This window comes from Gastrolobium bilobum, unplaced genomic scaffold (genome assembly GCF_033153095.1).
Source record: "Gastrolobium bilobum isolate Gb01-03AN ecotype WA unplaced genomic scaffold, APGP_CSIRO_Gbil_v1 utg25985, whole genome shotgun sequence".
In the NCBI taxonomy this organism is placed as follows: domain Eukaryota; kingdom Viridiplantae; phylum Streptophyta; class Magnoliopsida; order Fabales; family Fabaceae; genus Gastrolobium; species Gastrolobium bilobum.
The window spans coordinates 155,618-179,172 of record NW_026896525.1 but is presented as its reverse complement, the minus strand read 5'-3'; the positions used below and the strand labels follow the sequence as shown (position 1 = coordinate 179,172).

The window sequence follows — 23,555 nt, the reverse complement described above, 5'->3', positions numbered from 1 at the left end:
CGATTCTGCTAGTCGGTATAAATGCGTACCGATGAAGTATCCCGGAAAATTATAATAAGTGCACGGATATTACTAGAATAATATATAGGACTTGTAAAACGAGTTTCAAGTTAAAATAATTAGAACTTGTGACAGAACTAATACTGTCAGCGTGAAAAACGCGTACCAGAAAAGTGTTGCGAAAAAGTAAAATAAATATATGAAAATTCCTAGAAAAATATCTAGGCTAAGAATCTAAAATTTTGGAGCTAAGCAAAGAGCGGAACTAATTAAACTAATACTACTAGTTTAACTTAAGAGACTATATAAATATAAAAGGAATCAAAACCCTAGCATTTAATTTTAAAACTCAGCGGCTGAGTGTGGCCCTTTGGAGTTTTTTTTGGGTCTTAGCTTTATTTCTAGGAAAGCCTCTAACATTTTCATCTTTTCTTCCTGTCTTCAATTGAAACACCACCCATCCATTAAAGCTTTAGTTTTGTTGAAGGAGAACCCATTTTTGAAGATTTGGGTGCTTTCTAAACCTCTCAAGCTTTCATTTTTCTGTTCTCAAAAGAATCCTAGGTAAATTTAACTATCCCCTTTGTAAATTATTGTTATATATTACTGTTGAAATATCATTTGTGAAATCAATGTGCGCTATTTTTTCTCCAGTAGATCGCCATATTATTTTTGTCACTTCGTATCGCTTGCTTTGTCAACTTACACGGCCACTGTGTTTTTAAATTGAAAAGTTTGAAACTTTATGTAGGAAATCGGTCACTGTTAGTGAAGATGGATAAGATTATAAATAAAAGTTTGTTTACTTTCGTACAGGGAGCCATATATATATATATATATATATATATATATATATATATATATATATATAAGTTTGTTGACTAGTTGTTATATATAAGTTTGTTTACTAGTACAGGGAGCCGTGTAAGCTTTCGTTTCGTTTATATATATATATATATATATATATATATATATATTTACTAGTTGTTATATATAAGTTTGTTTACTAGTACACGGAGCCGTGTAAGCTTTCGTTTCGTTTATATATATATATTTACTAGTTGTTATATATAAGTTTGTTTACTAGTACAGGGAGCCTTGTAAGCTTTCGTTTCGTTTATATATATATATATATATATATATATATATATATATATATATATATATATATGTCGATGCTTTTTCCCAGGGAGACAATATATATATAAAACGTTGCTTAGCCTTTAGCCAGGGAGTCAGAGCGTGCTTTTTGAAATTGTGGTCTTGGAAACGATTATATATATATATATATTTATAAGATAATAATCATCTTAAATTAAATAAGTTAAATAGTATGTCTTAAAAAGAAAATAATACCAGATTGCCTTGGAATTGTAGAATATGTATATTGATACTATGATGGTCGTTGAACCAGATCTGTGAGTGCATTGAATTCTATTTGTGGTGTGGACTAAAACACCCCGTATATATCCGGTAGTGTTATCATTACATTGTATTAAGCTACGCTTAATTAAAAATGCGGAATATTCTTTTTCTTTTCAATTATGACGTCATTATCAATTACCAAGTTGATTACTTAATCAATTTCAATTATGACGTCATTATCAATTACACGACCAATGTGTTTTTAAATTGAATAGTTTGAAACTTTATGTAGGAAATCGGTCACTGTTAGTGAAGATGGATAAGATTCATGTCCAAGTTGCTTATATATATATATATATATATATATATATATATATATATATATATATATATATAAAGTTTGTTTACTTTCGTACAGGGAGCCGTATATATATATATATATATATATATATATATATATATATATAAAAGTTTGTTTACTAGTTGTTATATATAAGTTTGTTTACTAGTACACGGAGCCGTGTAAGCTTTCGTTTCGTTTATATATATATTTACTAGTTGTTATATATAAGTTTGTTTACTAGTACAGGGAGCCTTGTAAGCTTTCGTTTCGTTTATATATATATATATATATATCGATGCTTTTTCCCAGGGAGACAATATATATATAAAACATTGCTTAGCCTTTAGCGAGGGAGTCAGAGCGTTCTTTTTGAAATTGTGGTCTTGGAAATGATTATATATATATGTATATTTATAAGATAATAATCATCTTAAATTAAATAAGTTAAATGGTATGTCTTAAAAAGAAAATAATACCTCATTGCCTTGGAATTTTAGAATATGTATATTGATACTATGATGGTCGTTGAACCAGATCTGTGAGTGCATTGAATTCTATTTGTGGTGTGGACCCGTGTGATACCCAGTTCGAGTCGGAGGGGCATACGGGTACAGGTAAGCTTTTGTGTCCTCGGTTTAGCCATGTTGTGGTTCCACCATGTCCCATGGGGATATGGTTATATGCATGCTGTGTTACATGCTTTTGATGTTTAGGAAATGTTGTTGAGCTGTTATATGCTAGTGCCTTTTTGATATGCATGTGGTGTTCCACCTATACGGTAAGCCTGAGTATGTGGTACATATAATATGGTGAGGCTGTGGGTGAGGTGCAAGTGGTGTTCCTTGTACTACATGTAGAAGATAGACGTATTCCTGCATTTCTCTGGCCAGTAGAATAGTATCAACACACATGGCATGAATATCTGTTGCACTGCATAAGTTTGAGAACTTATATTGAATTACTGCTTTTGAACTTATATTGCACATGTAAGTGGCTTGGGGTGGAAGATCCTTGAGGACCCCTTGCCTTACTGAGATTTCTGTTAGAGATCTCACCCCACGTTTGGGGCGCTTATTTCAGGTTCAGGTAATGTTGGGGTTGAGACCTCAGGCGGCAGGAGGCCGGAGCTGAGTTAGATATTGCTGTTATTATATGCTGACTTGTTGGATGCTGGTTATGCTTGCTGCTATTATGCTTTTAGCTTCATTTATGTTATGGATTATCTTGTTGAGACGCTGTTGGTATTGTTGTTGATTTGGTGAGCATGGGGATTGTCCATGCCACATAGACTTGTTTATTGTCTTGTTTTATTTGGATTTGTATTAATGTATCAGGATATTGTCCGAACTACGTGTAGTAGATCCGTGACATAGATACTCACTTTATCTTTATTATGAGGTATTTCAGTTAGATGTCTTTTTGCAATTTACATACAGGTGATATTTTTATGAAATTGATTAAGTAATCAACTTGACTAAGTATAATGACGTCATAAATGAAAAGAAAAAGATATTTCGCATTTTTAATTAAGCGCAGCTTAATACGATAATATGTTAACAAACCGGGTATACACGGGGTGTTACATTGGTTATCTTGCTGGTTATGCTTCTAGAGACTCTGGGACACTGGTGCAACAGTGTCGGGATATCGAGGACTTCTGCGAGTAAGGCCAAGAGGGCCAAGGTCGCTGAGAGGAAGGTAGTGGGTAGTTCCACTTCTTGGCGGGACAGGAAGTTTGGGAACAAAGGTAAGGGAAAGTAGTTTGCAGCTAGGCAGGCTCCTGGTCAGTTTAAGAGGTCTTCCGCTCAGGGGAGTAAGCGAGACCTCCTTCTCCCAGATGTTCGGGATGTGAGAAGACTCATTTTGGGTCGTGTTCTTCAGGCCAGTTGATTTGCTTTCAGTGTGGAAAGGAGGGCCACTACTCCAGAGATTGTTCGTCGTCGACGGCGAGAGCTGCAGCAGTTCAGGCAGCTCCATTGCAGATGGTTACCCTTCCACCACCAGCGGCACCTACAGTGCCACCTTCTACTGGACGCGTGTACACCTTAGATCGGCAGCAGTCGGACAGAGCTCTGAACCTTGTCAGAGGTACTGTTTCCATTGGTGGTTCGCTTGTTGATGTCTTGTTTGACTCTGGGGCTACGCATTCTTTCATTGCTACCCCGATTGTTGTGGGGCTTGAGTTGCCCATGTCTGTGCTTTCTCCACCGTTGTGGGTGACCACCGCCACCGGAGAAAGGTGTGATTCTACACTGTTCAACGCGATGTGGCGTTTCAGTGGGATGGTCGTGACTTCTAGGTGGATCTGATAGGATTGATGGCCAACTTGGAGATTATTCTAGGCATGGATTGGTTGTCCAGAAATTGTGTGATGATTGACTGTTATGCCAAGCGTGTGGTGATGTCTCCGTGTGAATCCACAGCCAGTTCCTCGCCGCATATTTCCTTGCTGCAGGCTAGGAGAGCCTTGAGAGCAAGGGCATTTGGCTATGTCATGTTGGGAGGTTTGGTGAGTGGGACACAAGAGGATATCGCTGGCATTCCTGTGGTGAGGGAATTCCTCGAGGTGTTTCCTGAGTTTCCACCACAGAAGGAGATAGAGTTCTCCATAGATTTGTTGCCTGGTGTGGGGCCGATTTCATTAGCTCCATATCGGATGTCGCCACAGGAGTTGGCAGAGCTGAAGAAGCACATTGTGGATCTTTCAGCGAAAGATTTCATCCGACTGAGCGTGCCTCCTTGGGGAGCTCCGGTCATCTTTGTGAAGAAGAAAGATGGGACAATGCAATTGTTCACCGACTACAGGCAGCTGAACAAGGTGACAACCAAGAACAAGTATCCCTTTCCGCGTATTGATGATTTGCTGGATCAGCTCAGGGGTGCTTGCGTGTATTCGAAGATTGATCTCCGGTCCGGATACCATCAGATTTGGGTGAAGCAGGAGGATGTCCCTGAGACCGTGTTTCGTTCGATATACGGTCACTTTGAGTATTTGGTGATTCCTTTTGTACTCACAAATGCACCCGCAGTGTTCATGGATTACATGAACCGGATTTTCCAGCCGTACCTGGATAAGTTCGTGATCGTCTTCATTGATGATATCTTGATTTACTCCAAGATGGAGGAAGAGCATGATTAGCATCTGAGAGTTGTGCTGCTAGTGCTGAAAGAGAAGAAGTTATATGCGAAGCCTTCCAGGTGCGAGTGTTGGCTCAGGTCCGTGAAGTTCCTTGGGCATGTAATTTCTGCTGAGGGAGTTGCAGTGGATCCCAACAAGATAGAGGCAGTGATGGATTGGGCGAGGCCTAAAACTGTTTCTGAAGTTAGGAGTTTCTTGGGTTTGGTCAGGTACTACAGGAGGTTCATTGAGGGATTCTCCAAGATGGTCTTGCCGTTGACTCGCCTTACTCGTAAGGAGACTCCGTTTGTGTGGACTCACGAGTGTGAGGAATGCTTTCAGGAGTTGAAGGAGAGATTGACTACCACACCTGTGTTGATCCTTCCTGATCCTGATGAGCAGTTTGAGCTTTACTGTGATGCTTCTGGAAAGGGGCTGGGCTGTGTTTTGATGCAGACTAGTAGAGTTGTGCTTATGCTTCGAGGCAGCTGAAGCCCCATGAGGAGAACTATCTGACTCATGACTTGGAGTTGGCGGCCATTGTGTTTGCTTTCAAGATTTGGAGGCATTATCTTTTTGGTTTGAAGTTTGTGGTGTTTAGTGACCACAAGAGTTTGAAGTATCTTTTCGACCAGAAAGAGCTGAACATGAGGCAGAGGAGATGGATGTAGTTCCTAAAGGATTACGACTTTGAGCTGAGGTACCATCCTGGCAAGGCCAATATGCTAGCGGATGCTTTGAGCCGAAAATCTGGGAGCCTATCCAGTTTATTGCTTTGTAATTTTGATGTGGTGGAGAAGTTCCGAAATCTGGCAGTGATCTCTCCGGGTAAGGGTTCACTTTTCGAGATGGAAGCAGCAGATGTTGTGAATGAGCTGTTGGAAAGGATCAAAGAGGCACAAGTGCAGTGAGAGTGCCTGGACTACGTGAAGAACCAAGACAGTGTGTCTTGGAATGAGGATGGACTCCTGTTGTTCCAGAAGAGGATCGTGGTTCCTCGAGGTTCGTTGACCGAAGAGGTTATGGCAGAGGCCCATAAGGGCCAAATCTCTATCCACCCTGGTGCTACAAAGATGTATCAAGACCTGAAGAAGAACTTCTGGTGGCCGGGCATGAAGAAGGATGTTGTCATTTTTGTGTCCAAGTGTTTGATCTACCAGAAGGTGAAGATTGAACACCAGAAGCCGTCTGGTGAGCTTCAACCTCTTGAGATTCCGGAATGGAAATGGGAGAGCATTTCCATGGACTTCGTTGTGGGTTTGCCTAAGACTCAGGCGGGTTGTGACTCTATTTGGCTCATCGTGGACAGACTGACGAAGTCTGACCATTTTCTTCCAGTGAAGGTGAGCTTCACCACAGAGCAGTTGGCCAAGCTTTATGTTCGCGAGATTGTGAGGCTTCATGAGGTGCCCGAGAGTATCATCAGTGATAGGGACCCGAAGTTCACATCTCGGTTCTGAGAGGCGCTGCAGGAGGCTTTCGGTACGCAGTTGAGATTGAGTACCGCTTATCACCCTCAGACTGATGGACAGACTGAGAGGACCATCCAGACCTTGGAGGACATGTTGCGGGCCTGCACGTTGGAGCAGGGCTCGGCATGGGATATGTACCTTCCATTGGTTGAATTTTCTTACAACAATAGCTTTCATGCTAGCCTGGGCATGGCGCCCTACGAGGCGTTGTATGGTAGGAGGTGTCGGACTCCTACCTGCTGGTCTGAGGTTAGAGATAAGGAGCTTTTTGGCTTGGACTTTGTCCAAGATACCACCCTGCAAATCCAGATGATCAGAGAGAAGCTGAAGCAGGCGCAGAATCGCCAGAAAAGTTACTACGATGTCAAGCATCGTTCACTGGAGTTCAGTGAGGGTGAGCATGTGTTTGAGACTTTCACCTGTCACCGGTGTTGGACAGGCACTCGGAGTGAGGAAGGTGAGCCCACGGTTTATTGGGTCATACCAGATCCTTGGTAAAGTAGAACTTGTTGTCTACCGGCTTTCCTTGCCTTCGAACTTGGCCAACATCCACGACGTGTTTCACGTGTCTCAGCTTCGGAAGTATGTAGCGGATCCTTCGCACGTGGTGCAACCGGACGATGTGGAGGTTCGGGAGAACTTGAAAACTCTCGTCGGACCACTCAAGATTCTCGATCGTGGTGAGAAGCAGCTGAGGAGAAAGACCATTCCGATGGTCAAAGTGCAGTGGACTGGAAGAACTCCGGAGGAGTGTACTTGGAAGCGAAAGGACGAGCTTCTCCAGCAGTACCCCGAGTTTCGGGAGATGTATGTTTCTGATTTTGAGGACAAAATCCTAAAAAAGTGGGGGGAATGTAAGAACCTGCACCGTTAATTAAAGAAATTAATTAATTAGAAGTGAGAATTAGGAAATAATTCCATAATTGACCCTAATATTTATTATGAGGCTTAGATAAATATAGAAAGCGATTTATAATGCTGAAAGTCGCTTTTCGGACGAAAAGTGAAGATACCGGTTCTGCTACCCGGTATAATTGCGTACCGGTGAAGTATCCCAGAAAATTATAATAAGTGCATGGATATTCCTGGAATAATATGTAGGACTTGTAAAACAATTTTCAAGTTAAAATAATGAGAACTGGTGCCAGAACTGATACTGGCTATGGAAAAAGCGCCTACCGAAAACGTGCTGCGAAAAATATAAGAAAAATATTTTAAATCCTGTAAAATTGAGTAGGTTCAGAATCCTGAGTTTGGGAATAAAATGCTAAGCGTAGCAATTAACGTTAGTACTGTGTGTTAAGGTTTAAGTGAGCTATATATATAACATTTCTGCACAAAACCCTAGGCCATATACTCTTCATACGTGACTTTGGTGGCTAACCAACATTCCCTCATTGCTCCATTGCCTTCCTTCCTCCATTTCTTGAGCTTTGAGGCATATTCCTTCATGAAAACTTCTCCTGAACACATGTGGCGAGTGAAAGTGGGCATTGGGAGTGTGTTGGTGGCCTTGTTCTGAGTTTCCAGCCACTGTGAGTTGGTGAGGGTGCTGACCTTGTGTGGTTTGGGTGTTGGGAAGCCATGGTCATGGCATTTGGAGGTCCAAGTAGTGACCTTTGAGGTGAAAGAACCAACCTTGAACATCATTTTCGTTTTCCTTGGGAAGTCAGAATCTTGGGAGCTGGTTGTGAGCTCCAAGAGCAACCTTCTGTTCTGTTTTAAGCTTTGGGTAAGTGGCTCAACCTTGATAATGTGTTTTGATGATTAAAAGAGGTGTCTTGGTATGTTTAAGGAGTTAAACAAGTAACCAACTGATATATGAACCTTGATCAGAGTAAAAATGCATGCTTTGGCGTTTGGAAGTGTTAAAAATGGAACCTTTGATGGATATCTTCGCGAAATGCAGAAACTGCATGCTGTCGCGAAATATCCGGATATGGATATCCGGATATTGATATCCGGATATGGGGTCTTTTGATATCCGGATATGATATCCGGATATTGATATCTGGATATGTCCCCGACAGATATCCGGATATTCTGGGTTTTCGAGGAACAATGGCTTACTGTTCATCCAGAACTGATGTTTGGGGTTTGTGGACCCTAGTTTGATGAAGTTGAACTTCTGTATTAATTAACTAAGTCAGAACCTATGTGTTTTAGGGCTTGTGGCTTTGTGACAAGCCTAAGGACGTAAAACGTAAAGAAAAGGCATTGTCTTTATTGTGTGCTTTAGGAGTATAGTTATTGATATAATGTTGGTCCAAAACAGATTGTGATTCTGCTGTGTATTGGACTTGAGCTGTGTGGACTCTTGGCATTGGGTAGTTAGCTTGCAAGGTAAGCTTTCGTGTCCTCGGTTTATCCATTGTTGGTTCTGCCATGTCCCATGGGGTATGGTTATATGCATGATGTGTTTTCATGCTTTGATATTGAAATGTTGTTGAGCTGTTATTTGCAAGTGCCTTTATGATATGCATGTGGTGTTCCACCCATTCGGTAAGCCTGAGTATGTCGTACACAAAATAGGGTGAGATTGTGGGTGAGGTGCAAGTGGTGTTCCTTGTACTAACTGTAGTTAATAGACGTATTCCTGCATTTCTCTAGCCAGTAGAATAGTGATAACACACATGGCATGAATATTTGTTGCACTGCATAGTTTTGGAACTTATATTGGAATTACTGCTTTTGAAGTTATATTGCACATGTAAGTGAGCTTGGGGTGGAAGATCCTTGAGGACCCCTTGTCTTACTGAGGTTTCTTGTTTACAGATCTCACCCCACGTTTGGGGACGCTTATTTCAGGTTCAGGTAACCTAGGGGTTGAGACCTCTAGTGGCAGGAGGCCAGAGATTAGTTAGATATTGTTGTTAATTGCTGACATGTTGGATGTTGGATATGCCTGTTGCTTTTATGCTTTTAGCTTCAGTTATTATTATTATTATGTTGTTGTTGAGACTGTTGTTGGGCTTTGTTGCCTTATTTGATGAGCATGGGATTTGTCCATGCCACATTGATTGACGATGTCTTGTTTTTAGTTATGAGTTGTAATAATGTATCAGGATTATGTCCGGACTTTGTGTTGTAGATCTGTGACTTTAGATACTCACTATTATTCTATGAGGTATTTCAGTTAGTTATCCTTTGCAATTACATACAGGCGATATTTTTATGAAATTGATTAAGTAATCAACTTGGCTAAGATTAATGACGTCATAATTGAACAGAAAAAGATATTCTGCATTTTTAATTAAGCGTGGCTTAATACGATGACATGTTAACAAACCGGGTATACACGGGGTTTTACAAGAATACTAACTCAAAAGTCATATGTGTTGTGACCATGCATATGTCCAAATTTGGCATTCATCCACTGCCCACAAGCAAAAGGGTAACTCACAATATTAAGGGAGAAAATGGAAAACCCAGGTGGTTTTAGTTTATTTTTATTTGATGTATTTTGATTAATAATTAAAAAATTATTATATTAATTTTCAATTTTTATTTTATTTTAAGAATTTCCTTCACAACGTCTCAAAAGCAAAAATAATGTGAAGATAATATGATATTTTTGTAATTATAGATAAAAACAAAAGAACTAAGGGCCCGTTTGGATTAGCTTTTTTTCAGTCAGAAGTTACTTTTTTCCCCCCAAAAAAAGCACTTTTATTTTAAAGTGTATTTGGATGTTGCTTCTAAAATAAACAGAAGTCATAAAAAAAGTCAAAAATTTACTTTTTTCAGAAGCTAAAAATATTAGTTTCTCAAAAAAGTAAAAGTCAAAAGTTAATTTTTTTTTTCAAAAATAATTATTTTTTAAAAAATCTAAATAATTTTAACTTTTATAAAAAACACTTTTAAAATAAACAGAGCATAAAAGTAACTTTTTATTAAAATGCAATCCAAATACACGAATAAAAAACATTCTAAACGCTAGCTTGTAGAGTTGTCTTTTCAGGTATTAAAGATTTCTTTGCTTTGGGCATGTTGGTCTGGCTTGGCTTGGCCCTTTCCAAATTCTCTATTTTTCTAGATAGAAGACACGCTTTGGGTTAATTGTTTCTTCTTCGGTACTTGTAAGGGGAAAACAAGAAGGGTCACTATCCATTTATTCCTTCCCATCTCTCTTTAATTCCCTCTTGAATGTGACATTGCATCCCAGAACTGAAGCTTTGGACCTTCCAATCTGCTTGCTCTAACCTTGATTTTTATGTATGTATCCAGTGTGTATATAAAATTTGTGGGTTGAAAACCTTGAGTGGGGCAAAATGGGTTAGGTTTGTGGAATGGATTGCATCCATTTTGTTATGGAGCCGTGTGCATACACAAACATTCTTGTTTGTCACTATTCAGATAATATTTTTTAATGCTTCTATCCGACGAACAATCTAAATTAGTATCATTATCATATTATGATAGACTAACTAGATTCATGTTTGGAATGCTTGTCTTGGGTTTCAAAAGTTAAGGTTCTCATTATTATATTGAAGTGTGGGGTTCAAGCATTTCGGGGTGTATTTCTTGGATGGAATGGATACATAAATGTTAAGAGATAGCTGATGTGGAAAGTTTAAATGAGAGCACATCTTTCTTCCAATTTGTTATAAAAATAGGGTAAATTATTTCTTACTTTGTAAAAAAAGGATTTTTCTATTTAAAAATTTATTTATTTATCTTAAAAACATCCATTGTAATTGATCATTTTGCAATATCTTCATGAAGATAAAAAAATTGCAAAAGAAACTTTGAGCTCAACATCTTCAAGACTAGGGTAATTGAGAGGAAAGTCTCAGATCATTGGCCTGTTGATACTGAAAGCATGTGTTTGTTTACACTCATCTAACAAGATTGGAAGATTAGTAGTAGAAGGGCATTTAATTTCCGATAATTTGAATGAATTTGTGATTAGAATGTAGATAACGCAAAATTATGGTGGGCAGATACATTTTCTTGTCTTATTGTTTATAACAGAATACAGAGAGTATTAGAGTAAATAGTCTTTGAAAAATCTCGATCCACTTTTTGCCACTCAACTATCATATGCAATTAAGTTTTTTCCACTCACACTTATTAGGAATAAATTAAGTAAAAATCATATAAATGGAGAGGTTAATGAATTTAATATCTTAAAGTTTTAGGATAGTATATTGCGTTGCGCCACTTATTCTATGGATTGTCACTTGATCAATTGATGATATATAAGAATAAATTAAGTGAAAATCATATAAATGAAGAGATTCGTGAATTCAATATCTTAAAGTTTTAGGTTAGTATATTGCGTTGGGCCACTTCTTGTATGGATTGTCACTTGATCAATTGATGATATATATATATATATATATATATATATATATATATATATATATATGTATGTGTGTGTAAAATCATTTCTGCAGCCGCTTTACGTACAACAACGACATGTATATGGTTATGATTCTCCACATTTAATGCTTTCAAATATATATGGCAAGTATTTGATTGCTGCTCGTACAACAGTTGCAGAAATGTAAACCCCTATATATATATATATATATATATATATATATATATATATATATATATATTTGGTTTGTTTTTTCTACAGTTACTGCATATAAGTTATCTGCAGTAAGCCCAATACGACGTCGTTTTGGGACGAATATCATGGTATTTTTATAATTTTAATTTATTTCAGGGTTATAATAGTCTTTATATTTATAATTGTTTAAGATTTCAATACCAAAACGACGTCGTTTTGAGAATAAATGCAAATAACTTATGTGCATTAACTGCAGAAATATTTTCCCCGTATATATATATATATTTTTTTTTGATAACAATATATATTTTACTAGAGATTGTTAGTGTTGATGTAAAAAATTAATGGACATTTATAAGAGAATAATGATATTTACTCTCTTTGGTATGAAACTCTTGCTTGATTCATATTAAAGAAACATTAATAAGCTCCATTAATAGCTATAGAAAAAACTTAATTGACTCAATTATAATGATAATGAAAAATTGATTGATTATGTTATTAATGAAAATAATTACAAATTGATTGGCTTCATTATTGTTGGTTAGAGTAATGCATGTAACACTCCCTTGATTTTTGCCAATTTGCAATAATATATTTGTAATTGGGAACCTAATGTCTATAAGGTCAAAATTTATTATTTATGTTTTGTTTCCGTTTATATTTGGTCAGACTTGTAGAGCTTATATAAAGGCATGTTTAGGAAACCTTTACAGACACTTTTCATTTGCAAAGATAATTTTCGTTTTTCCTTTCTCTATTCTTCATGTTCTTTTTGTTTTCTTAATTTTAATCATGAATTTTGACTTCGCCATACTAGGCTAAGCATCCTTTAATTAATCCAAGAGTTAAGGATTCCATGATTGAATTCGGAGGACCTGTAATTCATCTTGATCCAAATTATTTCTCTTCCTGAACTCATATTCGAGTTCTGCGATTGCACCTAAGGTAAGTGATTAAATGTTATATTTAATGTTTAGGTTGATTAACCTGATGATTTTAAGTCAAATGGGCTGATACTCCGTGATTGCGCGAGTTGACTTTCTGTATTGACCAAACGCTAAGCAATCGTCTAGAGAGGGGTTCCTAAGCAATTGTAGGGATTTCGAATTGCTTAGGGTCAACCACTATTTGGTAATTCTTTGTCCAATGATGGATGTCTTGGAATCCTAATTCTTGAGTTGGTTGCCTTTAATTTGATAAGTTTAAATTTTAAAATCCTCTTTGCTTTTCTTTTTTTTAAATCTTATAAACCCCCCTTTTATTTACTATTTTAATAGAGCGATACACTACCTTGCAAATTCCTTGAGAGACGATTCGGGTTGCCCACTTTATTGCAAATCCTAATTTTTACAAACATAGTAATTTGAGTGAGTTTGACAGCTCACGTCAGCAATCTTACAAGGTCAAAGGGATTTGCGCAACTATTCAACTAGAATTGGTACATACTGATGTATGTGGATCAATTAGCGTTCAAGCCAGAAGAGGTTATGATTACTTCATTATGTGAATGGTTACTCTGAATTTGGACAGATGAACCTAGGGCTTTATAAGTCTAAAGCTTTTGAAAAATTTCAAGAGGTTTAAGTCCGAGGCAGAAAGTATCTAGGTATTCAAATCAAAACACTTTAGGCTAACTAAAGTGTTGGATATCTGTCTGGTAAGTTTAGGTTTTACTTAATTTAAGAGGGAATAGTTTTCACAACTATGAACTCTAGGAACGTGTTAGTTGAACGAAGTTACAGTGTGAAAAAATCAAACATTTCTAGACTTGATGAAGTCCATGTTTAGTTATTCATCCTTGCAAATGTTGTTCTTGGGAGATACCTAGAGAAGGCAATTTACCTTCTTAACTTAATTCCATCCAAGTCTGTTATAGAGACACCTAAAGAATTCTGGAAAGGGTGCAAGCCCAGTTCAAACCATATTTGGATTTAGGGTGCTTCGGCACACATCCTATAACAACGGTCAAATAAGATGAAATCTTATACGAAAGTATGCATATCTTTTGGCTACCCAAAGAGAACCGGGGATTGGATCTTATTTAGTCCAAATGATAAAATGGTCTTAGTGACCAGTCACATGACTTTCTTATAGGAGGACTAGATGGAAAATTATAAGCCTATGAGTAAGGTTATTCTTGATGAGACTTATGTCAGATCAAGAATTTCTAAAACCTCTAAAAGTTCCATCATTTGTTCCCTTGATTGTTCAAAGAGGGAAAAATGTAATTCTAGGTCAACAATCAGGGAACCATAATTGGAAATTCAACATGATAATATATAAGTGGAACAAGTATAAATGTTAGCATCACAATATCAAGGAGTTGATAACACGTAATAAGTAGATCATTAAGAAATTGAAGATCTACCATTTGTCCCAAACTTGGATCTACCTGTAAATACCCAAGGTCTAGTGTGGTATATGCATAGTGGGACAGAACATTCTTTTACCCTCAAGTTATCTCTTGTTGAGTTACATTGATCCCACTAGTTACGGTTATTAGAAGATGTTGTTGATCGCATGTTGCTCAAAGCTATGAACCATGAGGTGTAATACTTTTATTTCAACTCTGTTCGGTCTCCAGTAAATGCACCAAGAGGGATAAGACTCATTAGGTGTATGTGGACCTACGAGGCAAAAGAAAGGATAGACAGGAAGGGAAAAACCTTCAAAGCTAAATTGGAGTCAAAAGATCACACCTAATACATAGTGTGAACTATGAGAAAATATTTTGTTAGATGTCATGCTTAAGTCTATCTAGATTTTCTTAGTTGCTGCTATAAGTCTCAATTATGAGATTTTATTGAGTTTTAGGGGTTGGATGTTAGAATAACCTTTATGAATGAAAATTTAGAAGAGGATATCTACATGCAAAAAAAAAAAGGGTTTATAGCTAATAGGCAGGAACACACGGTATGCAAGTTGTTAAAGTTCATTTTATGGACTTAAGCAAGCATTCAGGTCATGGAACATCAGTTTTTATCAGGTTATCAAAATTTTAATTTTGAAAAAACCTTGATTAATCGTGTGTACTTGTATGTAAAGTGTAAGAACCAACACCGTTAAATTAGAATGTTAAAATAATTTAATTATGAGTTTCAAAAATAATTTCATAATTGACTTTGGATAAATATAGAAATATTAGAATAATTATCGAGAAAGTCAAATAACACTAAAATCGTTTTTTTGATAAAAGTGCAGATACCGGTTCTGCTTCACGGTATAAATGTGTACCGGCGAAGTATTCTGAAAAATTATAATAAAAATACAAATATTCCTAGAAAAATATCTAGGTCAAGGATATCACGTTTTGAGAAAATATAATGAGCGGTGATGCCCGAACTAATACCGGTTATGTATAAAATGCGTATTGGTAAAGTGTTTCAAAAAATTATAATAAAAATATGATAATTTTTAGAAAAATATATAGGTTCAGAATATTAAGTTTGGTAAAAAAATGATTAGCGGAGCTATTAGAACTAATATTGTTGATTAGTGGGCACACTTATATAAATAGTAAGTGTCATAAAGCCCTAGATCAGTTTCTGATCCCAAGGCTGATCTCCCATGGCTGCCACCTTCCCCCCTTCACCATATTTCTCTAACCTTATGCCATTAAACATCATCACCCCTAGTAAAACTTGAGTCTTGTGAGGGAAATATTATGTTTTGAGGGTTTAAGCTTATGTTTGCATTGAGGAAGGGCTGACCATTTGTGTTCTTAGTGTGTGAGCCATGGATACACCCTAAGAAGCTCCAAGAACCAACCTTTGTGAAGAAAGAACCTACCTTGGAGTGAGATTTTCGCGCACCACCAAGTTAGTGGCTTGGAGCACCTGCAAAGTCCTCAAAGCTTCCCTGTTTTTCTGTTTTCAAAGGTCCCTAGGTAACTACAAACCATTTCCTTTGTAGTTTCTTGAAAATGAGATAGTTTGTGAAGTAAAAAGTGGAAATCTTAATGATGCATGTAAAATATGGTATAGTGATGTTTAAGCATGTCGTTTGAATTGCTGTTTGATAAAAAAATTGGATCTTGGACCCTTGGAAGCCATGGAACCTGCAGATTATGAAGAAAAATTTGCAGTTTTCGTGTTTTGTCCGCGTGGTAATCGATTACCATATGGAGTAATCGATTACCCTGTGCATGGTAATCGATTACCATGTGGAGTAATCAATTACCCTATTCATTGTAATCGATTACACTGTATGGAGTAATCGATTACCCCCTATTAGAAAGACCAGAAATCAGTTCTGTAGCATGGGAAAGTCTCCATTTGGGTATGGTACCCTAGGGAGTCAGTACTACTGTTGCAAGTATAAATACAAAGAACAATGAGGGTTAATATGCGATAATTATGATTTAGAAGGGACTTAAGTCATTAGACGAAAAAGAAAACATTGCTCAATGGATATGAAATTTGGGACTTCTGAATATTAATTATGTTTTCATACAAAACAGATTGCAATTGTCAGATTATGTGACTGTTGGTGTGTCTGTGTATATCAAGCCTTTGGATAGGAATTTTGGCACTACAGGTAAGCTTTCGTGTCCTCGGTTTTACCCATTGATGGTTCCACCATATCTCATGGAGGGATGGTTTATATGCATGATGTATTTTTTGGAAAATGTCTATTTATGTTATGAGTATGGGATATGTTGTTGAGCTAGATTATTCCACACGAGACGGTAATCCCTTAGCATGTCGGGCCACATGCAAGAAGGTAACTCTGTGTGTGAGGTACATGGTGGACTCCTTGTAGTATGGGTTGTAGACGTATGTAATCCCTACTGTTTAATCTCTGGCCTGTAGGATGCATACACACATGACATGGACATATGTTGTATTGCACAAATTTTGCCATTATACTATTGTTATCATTTTTAAACTTATATTGCACATGTAAGTGAGCTTGGGGTGGAGAGATACTTGAGGACCCATTGTCTTACTGAGATTTCTTGTTAGAGATCTCACCCCGTGTGGAGCACATTTTCAGGTATAGGTGTTCATGAGGTTGAGACCTCTGGTGGCAGGAGGCCGGATGTAAGAACCCGCACCGTTAATTTAGAAATTTGATTAATTAATTATGAGATTAATGAGATAATTCCATAATTGACCCTAATAGTTATGAGAAGGCTTAAATAATTATGGTAATTGGTTAATAATGTTGAAAGTCGCTTTTCTGACGAAAAGTGAAGATACTGGTTCTGCCTCACGGTATAAATGCATACCGATGAAGTATCCCAGAAAATTATGAAAAGTATGTATGTGTCACTAGAATAATATATAGGACTAGCATAATAAGTTTCAAGTTAAAATAATGAGATTTGGTGTCAGAACTGTATTGGCTAAGTAAAAGCGCGTACCGAAAAAGTGCTGCAAAAAATAAAATAAAAATATGAAAAATCTTAGAAAAATGGCTAGGTTCAGAATCCTAAGTTTGAGATTAAAATGCTAAGTGTAGCTATTAGCTCTAATACATTGCAATTAAAATTTAAGTGGGCTATATAAGGGCTTGGCACATGATCCTAGGTCAGTTTCTTCCCCCTTTTCATCGTATTTCTGAACCTTTGGGTGGCAGCCCCCTCCTTTCACCTTTTTCCCTCCATTGAAGCTCCAAGAGATCACATTTCCTTGTATGAGTGTGCTCTAGCCTTGGGTGGGTGAAACTATTGGCATTTCTGTGTTGGTAGCCTCTTTTCTTGAGTGTATGAGGTTGTTTTCTGAGTTGTTGGAGAGGAGACCTTTTACTTGACATTTTGAGCTCCAAGGTGTGATCTTTGAAGAGAAAGGACCCTTCTTGGTGTGCCATTTTCGTGCACATTGAAGTCTGAACCGTGGGAACTTCATAGAGAGCTCGAAGAGCACCTCTCTTTTCTGTTTTGAAGCTTTGGGTATGTTTCCTACTTTGATCATGAGTTTTCCTTGCTTAAAAATTGAGTCTTTGCATTTTAATGAGTTGTTTAAGTAACTAACATGATCATGAACCTAAATCTCTATAAAAATGCATGCTTGGACGTTGAAATGGATTAAAAGTTGAACATTTGAGTGATATCTCCGCGAAAATGCAAAACTGCATTCTGTCGCGAAATATCCGAATATGGGGTTGGAGATATCCGGTTATGGATTTCCGGATATGGCCCCGACAAATATCCAGATATTCTGAGAATTTCGAGACAGTGACAGTTCTGTTCAGACAGAACTGTATCATGGGTTTGTGGACCTATAATTGGTTAAATGAACCTCTATAATAATTAATATAAGTCAGAATCAAAGTGATTAAGGGCTTATGGCTTTGTGAGAAGCCTAAAGACATGAAACGAAGAAGAAAACATTGTTGTTGTGTCTTGAATTATTAGATGATGAATGTTGGTATGATTGCTGGTCTAAAACAGATTGTGATTCTACTGTTTGTGGACTTTGAGCTTGGTTGGACTCTTGGTTGGATAGTTAGCTTGCGAGGTAAGCTTTCGTGTCCTCAGTTTAGCCATTGTTGGTTCCACCATATTCCATGGGGGGATGGTTTATATGCATGATGTTGTTTTCATGATATATTGCTTTGTTGAAATGCTGTTGAGCTGTTATATGCGAGTGCCTTTATGATATGCATGTGGTGTTCCACCTATACGGCAAGCCTGAGTATGTAGGAGACATAGCATAGGGTGATTTTGTGGGTGGGTGCAAGTGGTGTCTTGCACTAATGTTGGTAATAGACATAGGTAAATCCTGCATTTCTTTGGCAAGTAGAATAGTTGACACACATGACATGATTATTCTGCTGCATTGCACTGATTTTGGAACTTATATTGTTTTACTGCCTTTAGAATTTATATTGCACATGTAAGTGAGCTTGGGGTGGAGAAATCCTTAAGGACCCCTTGTCTTACTGAGATTTCTGTTTAAAAATCTCACCCCTCGTTTGGGGCACTTTTTCAGGTTCAGGTAACTCGGGGGTTAAGACCTCGGGCGGCAGGAGGCCGGAGTTTAGTTGATTTATACATGCTGTTGAGCGGATATTTCTGCATGATTATTATGCTTTTTTGTTGGATATAGTGTTATTTGATTTGAGACTCTGTTGGGCTTTGTTGCCTTATTTGGTGAGCATGGGGGTTGTCTATGCCACATTGATTGACTATGTCTTATTTAGATTCGAGTTGTTTTAATGTATCAGGATTTTGGTCCGGACTACGTGTTGTAGTTCCGTGACTTAGATACTCACAGTTAATTATATATTGAGGTTATTTAGTGTATTTAGCTTTATTGCAATTTACATACAGGCCATGTTTTGAAAAGGAACTAAGAAATCAACTTGGTAAATAATAATGACGTCATAATTGAAAAGAAAAAGTTATTTCGCAATTTTAATTAAGCGTAGCTTAATACGATGACAAGATAACAAACCGGGTATACACGGGGTGTTACATTTTATGGTATCAGAGCACTTTCTAGGAAAAAGCATGTATGTATTGCAATAACTTAGGATGTTGTGTTTTGTGTCTTGTCTTGTGTGTTTTCTCTGTTGGGTTTTGCTATGATGATGCATGTGTGACCACATTGTGTGATCCTGATCAACTCATTCTTTGTGCAACTTGTGCAGAGTCATGGTAATGTCTAGGAGAAACCGAGAGATGAACGAGGATCAGCCTGATCATGTCCTGACTGCATTAGCTGAGATGCAGACAGCTAGACTAGCCGATCAGGAAGCCGCTAGGTTGGCCAACCAGGAGATGATGGACGACGTTTGAGAGGCGAACCGGAAGGCCACGGAAGATGTTCTTAAGGCGAGCAGGCTGGCAAACATGACCATGATGAGGGTCATGTTGGAGGAGATGAGGGCTGGCCGCAATGAGGGTCATTTTCCTCCACGACCACTGCCGCCGCCGCCTCCACCCAGTCTTCAGGACGATAGTCAGAGTCACACTGAGGGTGCCAGTCATCTTACCTGGATGATGCAACCCTACCAGGAGCCTGTTGAGGACCGTGACGCGATTGACCGCCGGCTTAATGCTTTCCGCAAGCATAAGCTGCCTTCTTTTGATGGGTCGTATGATCATATTGCTGTGCTAGATGGCTTCAGGCGTTAGATAAGATCTTCAGAGTCATGCAGTGCACTGATCTGCAAAAGTTGATGTTTGCGACCTACGTGCTAGAGGGCGATGCACATGAGTGGTGGACGAACACTTCTCACGCCTATGAGATGCTGGGTCATGTCATGCAATGGCCATTGAGGGCCAAGGTTGCGGAGGTTAAGGGAACTGGTAGTTCCACTTCCTGGAAGGACAGGAAGTTTGCTGGTAAAAGGAAAGGGAAGCAGTTAGCTGCTAGGCAGGCGCCTAGTCAATTCAAGAGGACTTCTACTCCAGGGAGTACAGCTAGACCTCCTACTCCCAGACTCTCGGGAGGTGGGAAGTTCCATGTGGGGTCGTGTGCTACCGGCCAGTTGACCTGCTTTCAGTGTGGCCAGGCGGGCCGCTACTCCAGAGATTGTCCATCGTCGATGGCAAGAGCTGCAGCGGTTCAGGCAGTTCCACTTCAGATGATCCCTCTTCCACCTACAGCGGCACCTACAATGCCACCTGCCACTGGTCGTGTTTACACCCTGGATAGACAGTAGTCGGACCGAGCTCCGAGCCTTGTCAGAGGTACTGTTGCCATTGGTGGATCTGTGCTTGATGTCTTGTTTGACTTCGGGGCTACGCATTCCTTTATTGCAACCCCGATTGCTGTGGGGCTTGAGTTGCCTAGTGATGTGCTTTCTCCACCGTTGCGGGTGACTACCGCCACCGGAGAAAAGTATGATACCTCCACTGTACATCGAGATGTCGTGTTTCAGTGGGATGGCCGTAAGTTTTCAGTGGATCTGATAGGATTGCTGATGGCTAACTTGGAGATTATCCTTGGCATGGATTGGTTGTCCAAGAATTGTGTTATGATTGATTGTTGTGCCAAGCGAGTGATGATGTCTCCGTGTGATTCCATAGCCAGTTCCTCGCCTTATATTTCATTACTGTAGGCTAGGAGAGCCTTGAGAGCGAGGGCATTTGGATATGTCATGTTGGGAGGTTTGGTGAGTGGGACACAGGAGGATATCGCTGGCATTTCTATGGTGAAGAAATTCCTCGAGGTGTTTTCTGAGTTCCCGCCACAGCGGGAGATAGAGTTCTCCATAGATTTGTTGCCTGGTGTGGGGCATATTTCATTAGCTCCATATCGGATATCGCCACCAGAGTTGGCAAAGCTGAAGAAGCACATTGAGGATCTTTCGGCGAAAGACTTCATTCGACCGAGTGTGTCTCCATGGGGAGCACCTGTCATTTTTGTGAAAAAGAAAGATGGGACTATGCGGTTGTGCACCGACTACAGACAACTGAACAAGGTGACAATCAAGAACAAGTATCACCTTCCTTGTATTGATGATCTGTTAGATCAACTTAAGGGTGCTTGTGTGTACTCGAAGATTGATCACCCGTCTGGATACCATCATATTCAGGTTAAGCCGGAGGATGTCCCCAAGACCGCGTTTTGCTCAAGATACGGTCACGATGAATATTTGGTGATCCCGTTTGGACTCACCAATGCACCCGCAGTGTTCATGGATTACATGAACCGGATTTTCAAACCGTATTTGAATCAGTTTGTGATCGTCTTCATTGACGATATTTTGATTTACTCCAAGACGGAGGAGGAGCATGCAAAGCACTTGAGGATTGTGTTGCAAGTGCCAAAGGAGAAAAAGCTTTATGTTAAGCCTTCGAAATGTGAGTTTTGGCTCAAGTCAGTGAAGTTCCTTGGGCATGTGATTTCTGCTGTGGGAGTTGCAGTGGACCCCGAACAAGATTGAGGTCGTGCTAGATTGGGAGAGGCCCAAGACGGTTACTGAAGTGAGGAGTTTCTTGGGTTTGGCTGGTTACTGCAGGAGGTTAATCAAGGGATTTTCCATGTTGGTTCTACCATTGACTCATCTTACCCGAAAGGAGACTCCGTTTGTGTGGACTCACGAGTGTGAGGAGTGCTTTCAGAAGTTGAAGGGGAGACTGACGATTGCACCTGTGTTGGTCCTTCCTGATCCTGCTGAGGAGGTTGAGTTGTACACTGACGCCTCCGAAAAGGGGCTGGGCTGTGTGTTGATGCAGTTGGGCAAAGTGATTGCCTATGCTTCAAGGCAGTTGAAGCCTCATGAGGAGAACTACCCAACTCATGATTTGGAGTTAGCTGCTATTGTTTTTGCTTTCAAGATTTGGAGGCACTATCTCTATGGCATGAAGTTTGTCATGTTCAGTGACCACAAGAGTTTGAAGTATTTGTTCGATCATAAGGAGTTGAACATGAGACAGAGGAGATGGATGGAGTATGACTTTGAGTTGAAGTACCATCCTGGCAAGGCCAATGTGGTAGTTGATGCTTTGAGTCGGAAATCTGTGAGTTTATACAGTTTGACGATGGGTGGCTATGATATTATCGAGCAGTTTCGAGATCTGACAGTGACCTCTTTGTTTGGGGGTGCATTTCTCGAAATGGAAACTATGCAAGTAGAAAATGAGCTCATGTAAAAGATTAAAGAGGCGCAGAAGCAAAGAGAGTGCCTGGATTACGTGAAGAACCAAGGTGGTGTGTCTTGGAATGAGGATAGGTTGTTGACATTCCTGAGGATTGTAGTTCCTCGAGGTCCTATGACTGAGGCTCATAAGGGCCATTTTACTATCCACCCTGGTGCTACAAAGATATACCAAGACGTGAAGAGAAATTACTGGTGGCCGGGCATGAAGAAGGACATAGCTATTTTTGTGTCCAAGTGTCTGATTTGCCAGAAGGTGAAGATTGAGCACCATAAATGCTTTTGAGCTGTTAAGTGCAAATGCCTATGATATGTATGTGATGTTTCGCCTAGACGGGGTGATGATCTTGTGGGCAGGTACGACATGAGCGTGTACTATGTGGGTAATATACGTGTGTAAATCCTGCATTTCTCTGGCCAGTAGAATAGTTAACTCACATGACATGATTATCTGCTCCATTGCACTGATTTGGAACTTATATTGTTAAACTGCTTTTAGAATTTATATTGCACATGTAAGTGAGCTTGGGGTGGAGAAATTCTTGAGGACCCCTAGTCATACTGAGATTTCTGTTTAGAGATCTCACCCCACATTTGGGGCATATATTTCAGGTTCAGGTAACTCGGGGGTTGAGACCTCGGGCGACAGGAGGCCGGAGCTGAGTTAGACCTTGCTGCTTATACTGCTATGATTGGATGCTGGCATGTTTTCGGTTATCTTTATGATTATGTTGATATTGTTGAGACTCTGTTGGGCTTGTTGCCTTATTTGGTGAGCATGGAGGTTGTCCATGCCACATTGATTGACTATGTTTTAATTTGAATTCGAGTTGTATTAATTGTATCAGGATTATGGTCTGGACTGCGTGTTGTAGTTCCGTGACTTAGATACTCACATATTTATATTACGAGGTATTTCAATTAGTTGTTTAATTGCAATTTACATACAGGCAATGTTTTGAAAAAGAAATAAGTAATCAACTTGGTAATTTGATAATGACGTCATAATTGAAAAGAAAAAGATATTCCGCATTTTAATTAAGTGTGGCTTAATACGATGACATGTTAACAAACCGGGTATACACGGGGTGTTACATTTTATGGTATCATAGCACTTTCTAGAGAAAAGCCTATATGTATTGCAATAACTTAGGATGTTTTGCTGTCTTGTATGTTTTC

The 23,555-nt window shown here is 38.9% G+C and overlaps 1 long non-coding RNA gene across 1 annotated transcript; it reads left to right on the top strand.

Moving 5' to 3' along the window:
* The first annotated feature begins 381 nt into the window (after window positions 1-381).
* Window positions 382-3,082, top strand: LOC133300244 (uncharacterized). The gene is made up of 3 exons (XR_009750043.1): window positions 382-564; window positions 2,243-2,322; window positions 2,789-3,082. It is a non-coding gene; the product is annotated as an uncharacterized LOC133300244 (long non-coding RNA).
* Window positions 3,083-23,555: the final 20,473 nt, after the last annotated feature.